At 40.3% G+C, this 21,486-nt stretch overlaps 1 protein-coding gene across 1 annotated transcript in view; it reads left to right on the top strand.

Moving 5' to 3' along the window:
* Positions 1-3,932: 3,932 nt before the first annotated feature.
* LOC102310422 (vang-like protein 1) overlaps positions 3,933-21,486 on the top strand; it is a gene marked incomplete in the record, with an annotated part of 85,825 nt that continues 68,271 nt past the window's right edge. Inside the window, 1 exon segment of the mRNA XM_014340996.2 lies at positions 3,933-4,107.

Below are 21,486 nucleotides of genomic sequence, written 5' to 3'. Positions count from 1 at the left end.
AAATATCTTAATGCACAATAACTTATTTTTCTTTAATACTTTATATTGATACTTTTAGTAAGGTTAATCATCTAAATACTTCTTCCACCACTGCTGAACTGTTAATCCACAGAAGTGTGATTATCTCTAAAACTGAACAGCCAAATGCTCAGGCGACACTGACTATAGCATCATAACATTCGTGTCTGCCTTTATCAAAAGAAGAGTAGTTATCTGGAGTGCTTGTTTACATTCTCTTTTCAGAGGCTTACCCAAGGCCTCACTGACTTCATTGTGTTTGTTTCACTAACTGTGTCCAAGCCAGATTGCTATCGCTCCACTGCTTTGTTTTTTTGCTCTGAGTGAGTGACTGACATCATTGACGACTGTTTACCTTTTTCAGCATCATGAGCTGTGACAAAAACATTGCCTCTCTGTGTAAGTGGGAGGGGAGAAAAGAGATTGGTGCTTTTGTAAATAAACAAATACATTTAATATATCAATAAATCACAGGAAAAATATCTTTTTAGAACTGTGCTAGATTTTCATATTCTGCCCATTTAGTTCATGCAGTTTTACATTAAAATATCTAATTTTAAATCTTTCTTAATGTTGTGCTATTTTGATATAAATGCCTGCAATTTTCACTTAAAAATCCAGATTAAAGAAGGATATTATATTCAATCTACAAAAGCACAGAAAACCCCCAAAACAAACAAAACAACAACAAATTGAAATTATTGTATTTGCGTTTTCCAATATAGCCCTATGCTTAACATGTCTTACAAAAGTTGAGATATACAGTAAAATATTAAAAATGAATTCAAAAACAAATGTACCCGGTAAAAAACAACAACAAAAAAACAACAAAAAACAAATTGCGCAAATAAGCGATTCATTTGTAATATTGTTGCATATGAAGAAACAGAGATAAGAAGTTCAGCACTATGAAAAACTGCCAGGTCTCTTCCTGTTTAAAGTAAGTTCTTGCTCCCCACTGTCACTAAACACTTGCTCACAGGAAACTGTCACAGTGTAGAGGCTCTCTCTCTATTACTACCACCGTGGATGGATGGATGGACTAACTGTACAAATAGTTAAGTCATTTAAAATTATTTTCCTTACAAATGTTCTAAATTAGTTTCTCATTGTTATTTGCACAGTATTTGTGTATTCAATAAGCAGCGCTATTATTTTTAAGATGTTTTGTTTTAAATGAGAGAAATCTCTGCATACAAAGACCAAGGCAAGGACTACTGAACAGCTAAAATCCTACACTCACAGTTAAAGTACAACTTTTCAACTATTTTTAAAAGCCAAACAGCTAATCAACAAATCACATAGCAGCTCAATGCATTTATGTGTGTAGACATGTCAAGACAGCCTGCTAAAGGTATAACCGAGCAATGGATTGGAGAAGAAAGGTGATTTAAGTCACTTTGAGTCTGCCATGTTTATAGGCTTCAGATAAGCTAATCTGAGTATTTCAGAATGTACTAATCTCTTGGGATTTCCCACACAATCATCTCTAGGGTTTAAAGAGACTGGTCTGAAAAAAAGAAAGTCTCCCGTGAGTGGATGAGAATACCTTACTGATGCAGGAGATGCGACAATGGCCAGATTACTTCATGCTGATAAAGAAGACAAAAGTAGCTCAAATAAGCACTTCTTACAACCAAGCAAGAAAGTGAAAAAGAGCATCTATGAACACACAAGGTGTCAAACCAAAGCAGATGGGTTACAGCAGCAAAAGACCGTGCTGCTGCCCCTCCTGTCAGCTAATATTTGAAAAGTCTCTTCTAAATGGAACAGTAAACAATTTTTAGAAATGTTGCCTGGTCTGATGAATCTCGATTTTTACTGCAACATCTGGACGGTAGGGTCAAAATCTGAAAGCTGAACATGAAAGCATAGATGCAACCTGCCTAATATCAACGGTCCAGACTGAAGCTGGTGATGTAACAGTTTGGGGCATAGTTTTTGGCACACTTTGGGCCCCTTATTACTGAGTGTTGTTTAAATGCCAGAGACTTCCTGGGTATTGTTGCTGATCGCTTTATGATCACACTGTACCTATCTTCTGATGGGTGCTACCAGCAGTAAAATGCTCCATGTGACAAAGCTCAGATCATCTTAGACTGCCTTACCAGGGTTTTGTTTATCTCACCAGGTTAAGGAGACGACGCATACGCCACAAGGTTCATGCAGCGACTGGTGACTGAATCTGCTCTGGACCGTTTGTTGCCTTCCACCTGCTCTCTTCTATTTTCCTCTCACAATAATAACTGTTTCTATCATAAAAAAGGTGAAAAGATCTGAATACATTTTCTCAGTCTAAACTTTGTACAATTTTCAACTTGACATCCATTTTCTTCTTTTTATCCGATGCAGGATTCCAAGATAGCTGGAGACTCTCCCAGATGTCATAGCACAAGAGGTGGCTGGACAAGATTCCAGTCTGTCACATGTTTAACCCACTGAGATGGACAGCTATTCCCACCTTTGCATCTATGGCTAATATAGAATGAGCAGTTAACCTAACATGCATGTGTTTGCACTGTGGGGAGAAGCTGGAGTACCTGGAGAGAATCCATAGAGATCCCGCAGGGCCGGTGAATTTGAATATAGGACCCACATGCTGTGAGCTGACAGAGCTAACCACTGCAGCATTGTGCCACTCAAATCACTTTTCAAAGTACTGCATTCTGTGTCCAACTGTTTGTGGAAAAGTATATGTTTTTTGAAGAATGAGATATTCTTTATAATAAGGGTCGATTTTGCTATAAGTCTCTCTTTTGTTTTTGTGTCTGGCAACAACCATGACTGTAAGTCTCTGTGAGAAACGGTTTCTTTTTTAGAATTCATCAGCAGCTCTGGAAGGATGTATTTGAGTATTTCCTTAGATCTTTTATACCACTTTGGCTTACCTACAAGCTTAATCCTGTGATGGCTTAATCCTGTAGAAGTGGGCAGAACTATCTCCAATTATTGACGAACAGCTGAAAAGGTGTGTCTTGTTGTATTAGCTATTTATAATTAAGTATTTTTTAAGGTAAAAGTATCATTATTAGTATTGGCAATACTTGCTCTGTATTTACTTGGTACTGGATGGATATTGAAATTCACAGTATCACACAGCACTATAATCCTGACAAGGAGACAAACCTCAGTGTTTAGCAACTCTGTGAAACAACTCCAGAGAAAGAGAAAAACAGCAAGAACCACTCATCAAGATCAGCCAGAAATCGGTTCCTTTCTACAGCAGTGGTTGACCAAAGCAAGAAATGGGAAAAGGCAACACAAAGTCTGCAACAAAGACTACGAGTAAATGATAATTTTTAAGTTTTTGGCATAATGTGTTCCCATTACATTTAGTCTTTTCTACACTTTATGCTCAATAAAGTGTTTTACACTTTGTTAAACAATGGTGATTTTAATCCATTGTGCTGTAAAATCCAATATGGCTACACATTTGAAAAATGATTCATTATTCACTGTAAAGTGATGCTTAGTTTTTATACTTCCAATTAATCCCAAACAGAATAATAGAAAATGGAAACAAGAATTTCAGGAGGATGATCTGTCATCAGTTATGTAACTAACATGTGTGAAAGTTGTCATTTTCACATATATTCCAAGAACCTTCTGTTTTCATCAGCTTTACTGACCATTTCAACAGCTAACAACACTTTTTTTTCTACAAGCATTAAGTCCCTCTGAACACCGCAGTTTTCAGTGGGTGAAACATTTCATTACTTATCCAGGAATTTACTAAGGCATTTTTTATTGCACAGTTCGTTATCGAATGCTTTATTTCGACTCTTCTGGTCCTTCATATCTTATATATTATTAAACGGCTTATGCAGCAGGTTCACTTTAATTCGGTGTTTCTGTGATCTTTGCAGTGGCAAACTGGGGGCAAAGACACCCCCCTAGCGCCATGTATCCGCACTGCACCCCCTCACGCCGAGAAGCACTGCCCCCTGTGAAATTCCTGACTGCCAGGGTGATTCCTACGGTTACCAAGGGCTGCTTCCTACTGTAGCTTACCGTGTGCTGTGTGGCAAACTATTTTATAACCTCTGGATAAATTATCAACCACGGGAATGATATCCCCAGCGATAAAGGGTGAGTTATGATTTAATTACACCTGAGATTGTGTCGGCCATGTGTGTTCTGCAGATGTTAGTGTGCGGGCTCAGCAGTGTGTGAAGCTCAGTCTTATAGTCTATAACGTCCTGTCTTGATTCCTGTCGCCTACAAAAATGTGTGTTAGCGTGCCTACCTGTTTTTCCATACAGACAACAAAGGCAGTTATCCGCTGAATGTGTGTTTTTAGAGAAAGACTTGGGAACACGCCCTTGCTTTTTTCCTACCTGTATGAAAGGAAATATTTTTAACTTAATTTCAATACCCTTAAACTGCGGTCAGACCCACGCACAAATCCACACTCGGAAAGTTACCCGTATTTGTTCATAATTGGCCGCAGTTTGGAGTTTCTAATCGTCTCGGATCGAGTTGATATACATATTCATTACTGTCGCTCTCTCAAACACAAACTCCCAGAGCTACTGAGAGAGAGAGAAAAGTGAACTATGTTTCATACGGATGGCTGGATCCGCATAACCCCGGCTGGTGCACCGCAGCTCAGCTGTTAACTGTAACCTGCGGCGGCAGAGTTGTCGCGGACGGATACATAATAACACCTCAAGCCTCGAAAAGCAACCAGTAAACCGAAAAACACCCAGTTCGCCCGCCTGTGACCACTGCAGCACGCTTTGGGTATTCAGCTCGTCGTAAATATAGGCTACAGAGGTTAGGGAGAGTAAGAGGGGGGCGTCCGAGGCCACGGTAAAACCGGGGAGTTTCCTGCCACTATAGGTCCGCCTGCGTGCCGGGTCACAGGTAGAGGTTGGGCGGGTAACCTTGCTCAGCAGCTCCACCAAACCGAAACATGACTTCTGTTTAGCTAAATGGTATCACTTTCCCTCGTGTAGGCTTAGGCTAGGTAGCTTTTGCTTTCGTGTGTGACTTGCTAAAATACTCCACGAGGGGAAAAAAAGTCTAAATTAAGTTAAGCAGGTGCTTATGTGGCACGTGCAAGTTAGGTGACTTCTAATTAATAACCTGTAATGGTTTCTGTTGAGCTGCTTTCATCATCAGTGGTTGCCTGCTCTGTCTACAGGCCAGTGTGTGATTGACAGAAACTTTAATTTCCAGTGAAACACACCAGGCCATCCTTTGCCATGTTAGTTTAGACAGGGTAGCATCTAATTATCAGCTGCTGTAATAATAAAAAAAAAAAAGAAAGCTCATTACTATGAGCCAAAGACTGCAAACTGTAATAAATTATACAAAACGGAGCAGAACAACAGATTTGTGGCACTTAGACTTGCTGAAGTACTTGTTAAACGACTAACCACTTGGTTAGCCTTAATAAAAAAGTTTTATATATAATTACAGTCAGTCATATAAAGGCTGATGTTTTCACACAGTTTCTGAAATCTGTCTAAATAAAAGCTGCATGAGTGATGCAGTGAGATCCCTGACCGACATTACATTGTGACAACAGCTTCCTCTCCATAAATTATGTAAGACCCTCATCATCATAAGGACTTTATATTCACAGTGCACATGGATTCTTTTTCATTTCCTGCTCTAGAACAGTGTCTCTGATTTCCTCAAAGCTTATCAATGGTCTGTCTGTCATATGTAAAATGTGTGTTTGACAGTGCGTCTGTGTATACAGCATATTTGGACCTAATTCTTAAGCTTGACATCAGAATTACTTCTGTAAAATAACCATGAACTCTAGGCATTGCATTAGCTGGTTAGAAATCAATGAGCTCTGCAGAATTCCTTACATTGCTGGGGTGGTTCTGATAAACAAGAGGCTCAGCCACTTTACATGCACTGCTGCAGTATAATGTGATGTGCTGAATAGCTTCTATTTAAATAGTTACACGAGCTGTTCAAGTAGAATCATAGAGGAAACAGGGCTTTCTCTAAGAAAAATAAGATTTGTGTAATCATGTTAATTTATGTCGTTCATGTGAAGGTGGAGTGATTTTTTTTTTATTCTTTTTACTTTTCTACTGCTTTTAGTACAACAATAATGATTGTGGAATGATTTTTTTAAAAGTATGCTGGCATTTTCACATGTCCAGTGGTTGAAATAATAAAATATTTAAAATGTAGTTAATAATTCATAGTGACATTTTGAGACTTATTGTCACTATTCTGCCTGGAAGAAAACAAACCAAAGAAAATACTGTAGTTATTTATGAGACTTCTAAACGACTCGGTGAGTTTTGGGGAAAGCTTATGGTTTATGTCAAATTAGTCCCTTTCGCAATGATAACCATGTTTTGAAAAGCTTATCTTGCTTATCTTGCTGACTGAAAGCCCTGAAGGCAAACCTCTCATATGTGTGGTCTTTTTTTCCCCTTGTCTTACAAAGCCATGACATCACAAAGAGGTAACTGATCAGTTTAAACGATTGTCCTGGAGCAACGTCAGATACACAGGTAACCAGATGAAGTGTAAACAGAAACGCCTTTTGTAGTGACTGTTCGCGTTTACAACAGCTTCTTTAATGGGGTTGAAGAGGATCCTAAACTGGATATATTTAAAGTCTCACATCAGTGAGGCTTGTGTTTCCGAAGATTAGCAGAACATCTGATTTTCATTCTGCATAATGGGAATTATTTTGCTTTGACAGGATAAAACGAAGAAGTTCACTACTCCTTCATAACCTATTGAAACTTTTTTTTTTCGATCGGCATATTAATGTAGGGAAGCACTTTGAAAACAGAATTTTTTTTTAAAAGGGCTGCTTCCTGTTAAAAAGGAGGGAGCAGTTGCCAATAGCTAATTTGTGTAATTCAAGATGTAAATAGTTTTTAAAAATTCTTTTAAAGTAGGATTGGGCATTTCATTCATTCCCACAGCATGTCTTTATCATGTCTTCTTCCTCTCACCCCAACTGGTCACGGCAGATGGCCCCGCCCCTCCCTGAGCCTGGTTCTGCTGGATGTTTCTTCCTGTTGAAAGGAAGTTTTTCCTTCCCACTGTCGCCAAAGTGCTTGCTCATAGGGGGTCATATGATTGTTGGACCTTTCTCTGTATTTATGATTGTAGGGTCTACCTTACAATATAAAGCGCCTTGAGGCAACTGATGTTGTGATTTGGTGTTGTATAAATAAAATTGAATTGAATAGAGTCAAAAGTGAATCGAAAGCTAATACCACCAATCTGTAAAATGTTCCATTAATCACGATTTTGTTTGAGGGCATATTGCCCAGCCCTATTGTATAAACCAGGAGCTTCATATCAACTAGATAATCTGACTGTAGATATTGCGTTCATCAGAAGTCAGTTTATTGACTGACCACCGAGGACCAGCTCATTGCGGTTGCCTAGTAACACCGGCACAAAACTGCAACAGGTAAAGGCCAGCTGTGAATCAAGCATAAGGTGTGGAGTCGGTGTCAGTGAGCCTGCCTCTCTGCAGCAGCGCGAAATGTGCACGTTGAAAAAGTGTGAAGTCAGAAATCCTCAGATTCCAAATATGAAATGCTCGTGGAGTCTGTAAGTGTCTGCTGCTGGTTCTCTGGCTCTGTTTTCATCTCAGTGGTTTTCTCTGGGCTTCACTTTCATGACACTTGGGAATGTTGATTGAATTCCACAGAATTAATGGCCCTCATTTGCTCAGTCATAGATGACAACACAGCGAGCTTGTGACCGGGGCCAGACTTCCACTGCGACATGCTTCCCTCGTGTCCCGGCACGCCTCATGACTGCAGCCGTCATTGAGCTGCCTTCTCTCCAAGTGAAGTGAAGTCGGTACTTTGAACTGGGAGCTGCTCTGGTCTTATTACAGCGAAGGGAGATGTTTTATCATGGTGGTAATAGAGGCAGTGCTGCGAGGGCCTTGTGGCTATGGAGCAGGGCGGCGAGGGAGAAGGAATGAGCTGCGTGCTGATGTTGGGGAGCAACTGAGCACGCTAATTTGTATTGTAATGAATGACAAAAACATCTTTGTGTAGAGATTATGTCAAAAGTCAGGTTATCCAGTTATTTTATAACTAAGAGATAATCCCCAGTTTAGCACTAAGGCCATCACATGCTGAAGAACTGATTAAACACGGGGCTCATACATAATTAGCTCTTAATAACGTCTTATAGGGATGCACAAATTGTGACAGTCTGGGCTGATGGAGATGTTCATCCACCTGTTAGAAAGTCTGTCAGCGCGTCATCACATCATTTTTTTGACCTTTATCAAGCACAACATTGATGAGGAGCAACACATAAACCTCTGTTATCAGTAAATACCTCTCTACCCGCATCAAATACTGATACTTGGTCAATACTTCTGTGCATCCTGAGTATATTTCGTCAAACCTGCATCACTCAGAGATGAGATGTTCACTACAGATTTGGCCCTAATCATTTCAACCAATATGCTGGGAACATTCGACCTTTTAAACTTGTGGTTCAGTTGGGTTTTGTTGTTTTAAAGCAAAGTGAGTGTCTCCACAGTTACTGAGTATAAAATTAGGGTTGAAACAGTGCAGGAATCAAAGATTTGCCATAAAAGGCTGTGGGATTTCAGGATTAATCAGCGCTGGGTGTGAATGATCCACAGAGCTTTGCACTCCTGCTCTGTAAAGGGGAAGAACGGATAAGCAGGCTGCCTGAAAGGAGGTTTTGAATGAAAACACGATAGATAATCTTGGCTGCTTCATTAAATGCCTAATTTGCTGTTCAACACTGGAAAGTGCCATTTCTGCCTCTAACTTGGCTCCTACTTGTATAATGAGCATGCCTTCGTGGTTTAGGAGGAAATCAGCTTGCAGCAAATCACCTTGTTGGTTCAGTGACTTCGGCCCGCATGAAAACAACAGGTTCTGTACAGGCTGCATGTCTCTTCGTCTGTTGCTGTAAAAGTTCATTGTGTGCTATGGGACCAGTAATTTGGTAGGTTGTGAGTGAGCTGTGTGCTTCCTGGAGTTTCCGTAAACAGCTTCACAAATGTCAGTCTCACAAATAATTGTTAATCCCCTCAAGATGCAGCTGTAACTACTAAGTGCTTCCAATTTGATGTATTAAAACATCACATATTTTTCTTTCAGGCTGGTTGCTGTGAAGCTGTCAGTCAGGTCTGCTCAGGACTAGACACCCAGACTGAAAATGACCTTTTCGGGGACCCTTAGTTCTATTCTAAGTGAACTCTAGTTTGTGAAAAGGCACAGGATATGTGATGGCATTTGTATGAGAATTAACACGTAACATGTTTGTCTACTCCTCTTTTCTTATGATCCTACCAGTTTATGACATATTAAAGCTAAGAGAGTTCCATTTATTTCACCTTATTTCAGATCACTATGAAATTATTAGTACAGCTGATGATCTTCATCTGGAAGATCATCAGTCTTTTTACCACTCATAATTTTATCATATACAAAAAATAAATTACATCTTTAAATATTACATCTTTCAGCAGACTAGCATAATTTAACCAGACATTAACGATGGCATGCCTGCTACAGAGCAAGATGCAGACAGTATTCCAGATGTTTTGAGTCACAGTTTGCATTCTGGATTTTAGATTTGTTGCACCACGAACAAACGTCCATCAGTCCATAAGCATCGTCTTACAATGGCTGGAAGATATTCACTGTGGCTCGTGTTGCAGGTCTGCTATTATAACTATTACATATTCATTGTAGTACTTTCCCTGGAAGTTATCTTAGCCTTCCAAACCACAACATTCTCATTAAAATACATACTATGCATTTTTTTTAAAGTGAATCTATTATGCTTCCTCTTATTAGTCAGCATACCTTTACCATGTTATGTTCATAAAATGTGAATCCTAATGCAACAAAAGCTCAGGCTTCAGACTGTTTTGTACATTTTTTGTCTTCTCTTGGATCTGTACGATGTCGGTTAGAGCAGCTATCCCTGATATGATCGCCTCTGGCACGCAGCTCTGGTTGTGAATCAACAGCTTCACCCATGTGCTGTTGAAATCACAGTTTTCAAACCATAGCCAGTCAGAAGAACCCTCGCTTAAAAGCTGGGTGGTCTCACTTGTCCTCTTCTTGATTTCTCTTATTCTTTTTTTCACGTATGTTTCACGTAATCAAACTAATTTTAATATTTGATAAATATAACCAGAGTGAATAAATGATGATTTCATTTATTAAAGGAAAAAAAGCTATCCAAGCCTAGCTGGTCCTGTGTAATTGCTTTGCTTATTAATATTAACCACAGTTTTTGGGAAGCTGAGTTCAATTTCACAAGCCACACCCAGGCCTGTTTACTGCCAGACCTGTTGAATCAAGAAATCACTTAATTAGAACCTGTCTGACAAAGTGAAGTAGACTAAAAACTCCCAGAAAGCACAATATAAAGAAATGGATGAGAAATTTGGAAAGGGTTATTTGATTGATTTGAAAAAAAAGCTGAACTTTTTGTAATGTTATAAATTTGTCATTATATCTGGCATAAAGCTAACACAGCATTTCATAAAAACAACATCAGACCAACATTCAAACATGGTGGTGGAAGTGTGATGGTCTGGGGCTCCTTTGCTGCTTTAGCACCTGAACGACGTATTCAGTTACTCTGCATGTTTGGACAACTTTTGTTGTCTCATATTAAAATTAGGTGACAAATATGCTAAAAACTAAGAAATGAAGATGGGGGTAAATACCGTTTTCCACCACTCTATCCTAGGTTCAGTCCAAGAATAACAACGTGACGCTGAAAATAAACACAATAGCTAGATTTTCATCTAAATTTCAGTTTACAAAGAGCACTCTTTGTCTGCTGTCTAAAGGATAAACAAAGAAAATGATCTTTGAGCTATGTTACAATGCCAAAGTCCTTTTAGTTAAATTACATACATGTGTTCACTGAAGCCGGTAATAATCAGATCTTGCCATGCTGCCAGCTTTTATTGGATGTGATGGGAAAGGGGCAGCTACGCAGCACTGTGTAGCTGGTGGCTGACAGCAGATGTCTCGTGGCCACAGAGGAACTCTGCTCTCAGATGAAAGTATGTTCTTGGGCTGTTTACGCAAGGTTGTTTGTTTCCATTCCCACTAATGTCTGCTGGGTGTTTATATGCTATGTATGTGCTCAGGTTGTTGTACCTGTTAGGTTATATTAGACTGGAGTGTATATAATCTTTCTACCATTTATTTTTCAGAGTTTAGTTGATGGGTTTGAGTCATTTAATTGAACGATATGTTTTCACAAAGCGCACAAAAGGGCCTTGTGAGAGTCTATACCCTTCATGCTTGATTGCAGTGATATAATATAGCCCCTACTCTTTTCCCACTGCTTGCTGCGGGTGTTTTCCAGGGCAAACAGACAAGCCAGCAGCTCAGCAGGGGTCTTGGATTACTGTGAAGAACCTGTCGGGTTGCCTCCCTCTTTAAGAGAAGGGATTCAGCTTTGGACTTGCAAACTTGAAGTGGTTCCACTTACCAATGCTCTCTGGCATGGTAAAGACAGAAACCGCATGCGACAGCGCTCGGATATCCCGTTTCACAATACATTATTAGGGAGAGGTGCTCAGTGGGAAGTGTCCAAGCAAGGAAAAACATGCTGGGTTTTTTTTAAACTTTTTTTTTTTTTTTTTTGCATGCACTGAAGCAGAAAATAATCGATCAGCTTTTAACCCGGCTGATCCTTCCCCGTGCCTGCACTCAGACTGAACCTGGACCACGCTCTCATTTAACCCAATTAATCCCTCTTGAAGCTGCGTGCCCTCACTGTTAAGAGGATTAAACCAGGTATTGGAAATGCACCTGCGACATGTCCAGCTCACTTAGCGCACATCATTCAGTAGATGTAGTCTGCAGGAGAGCACTAGGTTGGACCACTTAACCAAGGTTGGCAAGCTGTTGGCTGAGCCACCAGAATAAAGTTTTTTTGGTTTTATAGTTGCTTTTGATTTGGAGAAAACCTTTTTTTAATACTTTTAGGTAGAAATTAAGAGTAGTTAGAGTAATTTTGAAAAAATTCCTAGTATTTACACCTCTGAGTGTTAGCCACTAGTAGCCTCGGGTAATGCCTGTTTTCCTACAGAAAATGTTCCTGTGATCATAAACCGTATATAAAAGACAAATATAGCCACTGTGACTTCATCCATTGCTTTCTGAAGTCTCAACATTAACATTTTGGTTGCTGCCATGCTGGTTAAAGCCAGAGGTTGACCATATGGCCTGATTTAGACTTCTCTGAGGAATCTTTGTTGAGCCTATGATGTAACCAGCAAGTGGCTGATGTCATTGCAGGCATTTATGCGTGTGCTGGTGCATTGTGTTAATTACCATGAGGTTGTGTCCTGGTGTTTTATATGCGGTGCTAGCCATGATAAAGACCAATATAATGCTGGGACTAATTTTCTTTCTGGGTTCCCACTCCTTGTTGTGGTAAGTTTTCCTCAGGGGCAAACATATTTATCCCTCAAGTTTTTCCACATCTTTGTATATTCAGTTATATCCATTCCGATAGTTTCAGCAATCTCCCTCCAGGAACCTGCAGACATTATTGAGTCCTTACATTGATGCTATGATTTTTATTCCTGTATTGTAATAGTTGCAGACTACGTCAACCCAACGTGTAGTTACATTTCTACATTCCTTCAAGGCACTGTTGCAGATCTTTTCCTGTTAGAAGGGAGTTCTTTTACTACACTGTTGCCAAGTGTTTGCAAATAGGGGATTTTTGGCTCATTGGAGTTCTCGCTCTTATAAGGTTGATCTTATAATATACAGGCCCCTTTGAGATGACTGTTGTATAGATTTAACATAGATTTTGACAACTACACGTAATAAAACAGATGTTTTGGCTATTTAGTTTGGTTTTTGGGTCTCTATAGTAGCCATAATGTGGAAACTGCATTTTGCTGTTTTTCCTAAGACAAGTCCTGAATCGCTTTGGGTTTTTTGTACAGATTAGGCAAATGGGATGTAACATTTTGAGCTTTAAAAGTGCTTTTAGTCAAACTGTATTGAGTTTGGGCTACACCAAGCTAGCTGTTTCCACCTGATACTGTCTTTATAGTAAGCTACTCAGCTGGTGACTCCAGCATTAGCTTCTATAGGCATGACGAGTATCTCGTCTTAGACTCAGCAAGAAAGAGGGTGGGTTTATTTAAAATGTTAAACTGCTCCTTTCAAAAGTTGTGTTGACTTGTCATTTTAAAACTTTACCCAAGATCGATACTTTGATGTACTACTTGTTACTCAAATCCCTGCTTGTTGAGAAGAGCTCTGGGATTTTTTTTTTACCTGTTAAGTCTGGCCAGTAAATATACTGGAAAGAACTGGTATTGATCTGTTGGAGGCAGAAATTACATCAAAAATTGGGGCTTATGGAAACCCTACTTCTTCTATGTGAGTCCATGACAGAATACTGCATGCATGGGTAATGCAGCAGGCTGGCAAGACTGCAGAGAGCCAGTTGAGGGAGGATTTGTCATCATGTGAGGATGATTCAGACATTTAAAAATGATTTACAGGATTAGCATATCCAGATATGCAGCTTTGCAGTCCTCAAAGTATTTTTAGGGATCAATGACAGTCAGACAAGGATGCATTCACACAGTCACAGATGTGCTGACACCATTCTCCTTCGAAATGGGTCACACTAGATGTTTAGAGTGTATTTTTGGAACCAGAAATGTGTGTGTGTGTGTGTGTGTGTGGTCCCCATTAAGTGTTAGATAGGGAGTGTAGTTTGTGCACTAAACCTGGCTAAGTGACTCCTCTGCCTGGAATTTTGAATGTGGAATAACAGGGAGACAGTTTGTTCAGTTTCTCATCACCTTCAAGCCGACTGGAGCCATAAATCAGCCATAAATCTTTGTGTTTGCGCTCCAAGCCACTGCTCAGAGTTTCAGTGCAGGTTTCGATCTAGAAACTTTTGCAGCTTCAGACTAGGGCTTGTCAACGTGGAAACAGTCTTATCACAAAAATTCTCATATCAGTTGATAATCGATCCATCAATATATGCTATGATTTGCATAATTCCCCTATATATATATATATAAGAGGAAATAAATAAACTTGACAACGCCACCTAGGGGAATTACACCCCCAGGAAATATATTTAAGAAAAATAAAGAAAAGGAATAAAAGAAGACCGCACAGATTCAAGGATGCACACTGAGGCAGGTTGGCTTCCAATATTAAAACAGTTTTATTTATAGAAATGAAAAAATATAAATAATATTTTATAAATAAAATATTAAAAGTCAAGATGTAGCGTCATTATTGACAGTGTCCTACAGTAAAAATAAACAATCGTGGAACTTGGACTTACCAGCAGCCGTGGAACCAAAAGAAAATCACACCACAAGAATCACTGCAGACCACCCAGTGCTGTACAAAAGAAAGTGTGAAAACGACCCACCACCTGAGGTCCCAGGGCCACTGGCTCGTCCTCCTTCACTGAAATAAAACACAGAAAAGTATGTTAAAAGAATAAAAGGACACTGAGCGTCAGGCTCGCTACAAATCATAAAAAGACTAAAACACACCTTAATAAAAGAAATCAACACACACACGACACACACACGGGAAAGGCTTATTCCCCACGGGTCAAACTACCACTCGTGCTGGTAATAATTATTCTCAGGCGTAGGCCGGTCTGGCTCCCCACCGGCTGAGACCGGCCACCCAGGTGATTTAGAGTCCCAGCACGACACTCGGGCAGAGAATCACTTCAGCCCGATCACAGAAGTATGGGTAGGAACAACAGCCCAGGGTAAAATAAAACACCAGGCGAACCCAAAAAGGGTAAGCCTACTTAATAAAAACAAGATAAGACAAAACAAGACAAGACAGCAGACTCCACCAAGGAGGAGTTCACAACAGCAGCTGAGAAGGCAGTCCACTCTTCCAATTTAGGTTGGACAATTTACCATGGAGAGGTGAGTACAGCAGTGAACCCTGAAACAGATAAATGTAACCTTAAACTCTTATAGCTATGAATGCTAATAAAAGTAGTTCTAACGGCTTACCCCAGGACCGGAGGCACTATACTCTCATTGGTGGAGATACCACGAACACCTCTCTCCGCAATGGCAAAATTAAACAGACTGCTGCGCTACAACAGGCCGGAAAAAGATATTAACACCAATTCCAGTGTTCGGAGGGAATCTAAGGTTAAGCGAGAGCATACCTGTAGCTGTCATATAATCGGCTCTTGCTGATCAGTCCGTCGCAGTACGCCAGCATTTACTGCTGTATCGTACCAGAAGCTCGGGAGGAATTAATCCAACAAGACATCGGCTTAGCTTTATACAGGCTAGCGCCACCCTGCAATCAATGTGCAGGTGGGTTCCCAATTAACCCGATCACCTGATACAAGGAGCGAGTGCAGTGGAAAGAGAGCGAGGGTGGTAGAGCGAGCGAGAGAGAGAGAGAGAATGAGAGAACAAACAAAACGGAAGGCGAGTAGCCCATCTGGCTACATTTGGAAAAGAGAGTTTATTACAGAGAAATGTCTCTTTCCAAAATAAAAGCTATACTATGCGCTTCTTCTGGGCTATATTCTCAGCAGCATATTAAACATATCAGGTCCCCATAAGGAGAATCATGTGCTAACGCTGTCTAAATGACTCGGGTAAAGTTTGTAGCATGCGTGCTTGTTGTTTTTGTCTGCTTCCAGTAGGATGCTGTCGGAGTAAATGTGCAGTCATATTCATTGTGTTCCCACTAGTGCTGTCAGCGTTAATCTCATTGAAATGACGTTAACGCCGCAACACGGCAATTCTTCGTTCACGAGCTACCGCAGATCGCCCTGTGCGTGGGGCTGGACGCCAACACGTTAACGAGCTAACTGCGCTAACACACTAGTTCCCACCAATGTAATTGAGCATTGCGTGGCACATCCAACATACTGTTTTACTTTAGTCCATGACGCGCTTACCTTCAGGGTCATACGTCACATGAAAACCAAAATAATTCCAAATCTGCACTGTCGAGCGCAGATCCACTGAGCGCTCAACACAGACAGCATCGTCAGAAGGAAAGTTGATAAAATAAATTAAAAATGTTGTATTGTTCGATACATATGCGTACCGAACCGAAAGCACTGTATCGAACGGTTCAATATCGATACGAGTATCGTTGCACCCCTAATATATATATATGTTATATAGAAATATTATATTCTGCACTGCAGCTTAACATATTATATTATATTATATATATATATATATATATATGATATATTATGGCATTGTCTTAATGATGATGCTTGGTGTTACAGTTTGTCCCCCACCAAGTTCGGTAACACTGTTGCTCGAGTTCATTAACATTTTCTGTTGTCAGTTTTTCTTTGAACCCTCTCGCACTCCTAACATGTGTGTGTGACTGCAGTACCTCAAACGTTAGCACATGTGCTGCTGCCAGCAACTCCTCCTACACTCCGTGCATCAACCTAACATGATGTGGCTTCTGTTTTATTCCAACCACCTAATTGGTTTGGTGTCTGTCAAAATATGGATGGATTGAGTTCTACTGACTTTATATTGACCATGTCTCATATTTCAATTGAGGGGAAGTAATTTTGAAGTTAGTGTCTTTATTGTTTAATAAAACCATTCCAGGACACAGATAGGATATGGTATGGAAGCCTGGATGGATGCAATTATTCAGAATCAAAAATATTTCTCATGGTTCACCATAACCAAAGCACCACATCACTTGTTATGTTATTTGAGGCTGGTGTCACATTAATATCAGCCAAGAGTTAATATAAGCTATATATTTGTTCTCCACTCCACAGAGTTTATAGCTGTTTAATGTCAGGTGTAGGCAGACAGGCTCAGTGTGCAGAGTCAGGCAGAAATTAGATTTAGTCTGAGCTACCTGTGTATTTCATCTCCCTCGGAGTAGTGTGTGTGTGTGTGTGTGTGTGTGTGTGTGTGTGTGTCCTGTTGCTTTATTATGTGAATGTATTTATAAGCACGCCTCAAGCTGTGACTCACATCTTACTACAGAACTGTGACTTCCATCAAATATGAATTCTGCAAACATTAATCTCCTGCTAAAACCAGGCAAAGACCCTGTATATCCCTCAAGCTATCGTCCAATATCCCTTATAAATGTAGACCTTAAAATAATCTGCAAAGCTCTCTCAAAGAGACTGGAGAAAATAACCCCCCTCTTAATTCATCCTGACCAAACTGGTTTCATAAAAGGTAGGCACTCATCAACAAATACACGTAGATTACTTAATTTGATAGACTACTCATACAGTAAAAACCTAGAAACTACAATATTCTCTTTAGATGCAGAAAAAGCATTTGACAGAGTTAACTGGAAATTTCTATTTGCAACTTTACACAAATTTGGTTTTGGATCCTCTTTCATAAACTGGTTAAAAATATTATATAATTCCCCAACAGCTTGTGTTAGAACAAATGACCAGACATCCTCCAGCTTCTGTCTCTTGAGGGGCACCAGGCAGGGATGCCCACTCTCCCCTTCACTGTTTGCAATTTTTATTGAACCACTAGCAGCAGCAATTAGACAGAATTCAGTAATTAAGGGCATAAAATGCAAGAACGTGGAACATAAAATCAGCCTTTATGCGGATGATGTGTTACTCTTTCTCCAAAATTCACAAACCAATATCTCTGGGGTGATTGAATTGATAAACTCTTTTGCAAGAATATCAGATTACTCAATTAACTGGTCAAAATCTACAGTCCTACCGATTAATTGCTCCTTCCATAATTCCTCTTCTACACCACTGCAATCGGGAAATATAAAATATTTAGGTATTAATGTTTCTCCCAAGCTTGCAGATCTAACTAAATTAAACCATATCCCACTTTTAAAGAAGGTAGAAGATGATCTGGCTAGATGGAAATGTCTACCCATATCACTCATGGGAAGGGTTGCCGCTATAAAAATGATGGTCTTACCAAAAATAAATTATTTATTCTCAATGATCCCAACTAAACCGCCACAAGATTGGTTCAGATCTCTAGATTCATGTATGTCCAAATTCCTTTGGAAAAATAAACCCCCACGTATAAGCTTAAAAACACTACAAAATAGGGCTGCTCAATTAATCGAATTTTAATCACGATTACGATCTGGGCTTTCAACGATCATTAAAAATGACTGAGCCGATTATTAGCCCCTCCCTCGTGCTTTACTCTCGCGCTGCTCCGTGTGGCAAATCGAGCGCACCTCTCTGCATTTCGAACACGCGTCACAACAATTAAGAGGACCCGAGGGAAGCTCGGAAAGCTAAGCAGAAGTTATTTGGAGAGGAGAGTGACTGCCGTTGGTTGAAAAGAGAGGTAAAAAAAAACTTCAGTGGTGTGGAAACATTATGGGTTCGCGGAGTCAGACGTGGATCAAGTAGACACAGTGTGTAAACTTTGCTACGGTGTCGTAGCTGCACCACAGAGCAACACTGCAAAGTTCACTAAACATAGATGTTTACATTTTTCATTTATTTCTTATATTGCAAACATTTGCACTGTTATCAGTATTTGCACACTATTTTATATTATTTTTTAAAGTCATTATTCAATACATTGTTATTGTTAACCCTTTAAAGCCGGTCAGAGCAGCACGCTCCGTTTTGTGTAACTATTTTTAAATCCCTGTAGAACCTGAACCATGTAAGCTAGCGCAATAATTTTTTTGCATATGAAACTTAAATCTTATGCCATCAGCTTCTCCTAAGTCACGGTTTCCTTCCACATATAGTTTTGCAAAAATTGCATAAAAAGCGCTTGCAGGAACAAAAACATAATATTCCAGAAACACGCTTTGCCGATCCGATCAGCTGTTCGTAACACTTCCCACATTGAAACAGACGTCAGCGCGAACTATCGCATGTCCGCCATTTCCTGCCCGAAACCGGAAGTGACGTCATTTTCGCGGAAAATGTAGTTTTTTACTTGTAGGCCTTAAAAGCCTATACTGGTGTTTTTATAAGTCATGTTTGACTTTTCTGAATAGTTGCTGGGATGCTTAGAACTCGAATTGCACTGCTGGAAATAGTTTATTTTGATGCACATGCTGTTTTCTTTGCAAATTTGCATCATAGGATTGTTTTTTCGTTTTTCCTGCAGTATATAAAAATTGTGTATCTCCAAAATAAAACTATGAAGACACTCAAAATAAATTTCCTGTTGTTGTAAACTATTTTTTGCAACTTTTTTGTATTTAAAGTTTTGAGGGATAAACCTCTTAAATTTCTCCAAGTAGAAATATATGTAAAAAAAACAAAAACGATTTTCAATTTTTTTGTAGTTTATTGCACTTTTTTGCAATTAATGTAGTTACTATGGACTTAATACATACATATTATTAAAATATGGGCTATAACAGTTGTATTGATGTATAGCAACTTGAAATGCTCCCACAAATGGCACTACAACATGTAAAAAATAATATAAGCTCTGGCGGACTTGGTTCTATGGTAGGTCTTAAAGGGTTAAATAAATATCGTCAAATAATCGAGATCTCAATTTCAGTGAAAATAATCGTGATTATCATTTTTGCCCGTATATGAGCTAAACCTACTACAAAAGACCAAGGATAAAGGAGGATTAGAACTACCTAACTTTCAGCACTACTTCTTAGCCAACAGGCTTCAGTTTATCTCAGGATGGCTAAAACATACCCTCTTAGATGAACCTTGGCTAGATGTAGAACAAGCACTTTGCAATAATCTAGAGATTTCAGACCTACCATTTATCAGCTCAAACATCCAACGACATGAATGCTTCTAAAAGCATCAACATCAGCTCTTCTCTGACAGCATGGTGGGAGTTTCTAAAATTGACGGCGTCTTCATTAATCCCATGCAAACGTACACCTATCTGGAACAACCCTGACATATTACAAAACAATAATATGATAAACTTTTCAGATTGGAGTGGTAAAGGAATCAAATATTTAGAACATATACTAGAAGGAACAGAATTTATTTCATTTGACAGACTAGTTACACAATATGGGATCAACAAGAAAAGATTTTTAGAATATCAACAAATTAAATCCATAGTAAAAAAGAAATTTAAACCGGGTCAAGTTGAACTACAAACACCACCAAGTGTGGTTCAATTTCTTACTCTTAAAACCCCCAAATTACTATCCAAAATATACAGAATGCTTTCTAAAACAGATGAATCAATATCACTTCCTATTGCAAAATGGGAAGCGGATTTATCAGTTAACTTAGACCTAAACTTCTGGTCTCAGATTTGCTTAAAAACCTTTCATCTAATTAGAAATCCCAGTCTTCAATTAATTCAATACAAAATATTACATAGAGTGCACTATACAGGTCATCGGATGTTCAAGATGGGCTTTACGTCTACCAACAACTGCTCACACTGCCAAACCAATTCACCGGACAATTATATCCACGCTCTTTGGTTCTGTCCACCAGTTCAGAAGTTTTGGCGCGAGATATGTGAAGACTTATCAAGTGTCTGAAATGTAACATTCCAACTTCCCCCTTAGTGTGTTTGTTGGGCAGCTTAGATAATGTCACTACAGAAAAGAATATCGCCCATATGGTTTTCACTGCCCTATGCATAGCCAAGAAAACAGTCCTCATGAACTGGAAAAATAAAAATAATCTTAATTCTAACCAATATAGAAATTATCTATTAGATTACATTAGTCTTGATACAGCCTCTGCCACCACATCAGATCAATTGCTCTGGGCTCCTTTGATCAGCTCCATCACCTAGTGGGGGTGGGGGGTCATAGTTTGGTCCCACCTTCGCTGTTGTGATTGGTGTGGGGGTAGGGACAGGCTTAGGGCGTCGGGGGGTTCCCCAGGAGCATCTTCCTTGGAGGGCTCAACCCGGGGTAGCGGTCATGGCCTATTAAGGGCTCTGTTGGCTCTTAGGTGACGGTTTCCTCGTGGCTGCGTGCAGCGGGGCTAGGGGAGGGTCTGTGCTGACGGACGTGGGTTACTGACCTGGTAGCCTGGCTGCCCCTGGGTGGGTCCGGGATGGGCGTGACGTTCTGGGGCGTCGTCCGGGCGGGGCCTGGCCTGGGCCTCGGGCGCTTGGGTCCTGGTTTGTGTGTGCGTTGTGGGCGTGGGTGATGGGGGCCCATCCCTGGCGCAGGGTGCGCCGGTGCTCGAGCCACCTGGGGGGCTCTTCAACTGGTGGGGGAGATTATTCACACCTTGCAGGAGCTTCCTCTCTTCAGGAACTCCTCTGCAGGAGGGGGAGATACAGGAGAGGTGGAGGAAGATCTCAGCCTGGGCGTCTATTGTCTTGTAGTCTGGAAGATGAGTGGATGTACGGGGTGGGTGCAGTTTTCTCTGTGGTGGGGTTGGGTGGCTGTCCCGGGCTCTGTGGGGCCGGGCGGCGCTGCTGTACTGGGCCCGGTCGGATGGGCCTGGGCCCCCTTTCCCTGGCGGGTGCGGAGTATGGGGGGTGCCTACTGGGGTCAGCGGGGGAGCTGGCCCCAGGGAGGGGTCACC

Source organism: Haplochromis burtoni, unplaced genomic scaffold, assembly GCF_018398535.1.
Source record: "Haplochromis burtoni strain Fernald_Lab_line unplaced genomic scaffold, NCSU_Asbu1 Contig_443, whole genome shotgun sequence".
In the NCBI taxonomy this organism is placed as follows: Eukaryota; Metazoa; Chordata; class Actinopteri; order Cichliformes; family Cichlidae; genus Haplochromis; species Haplochromis burtoni.
Note: the sequence above shows the minus strand (reverse complement) of the source record. Positions and strands in the feature narration are given on the sequence as shown.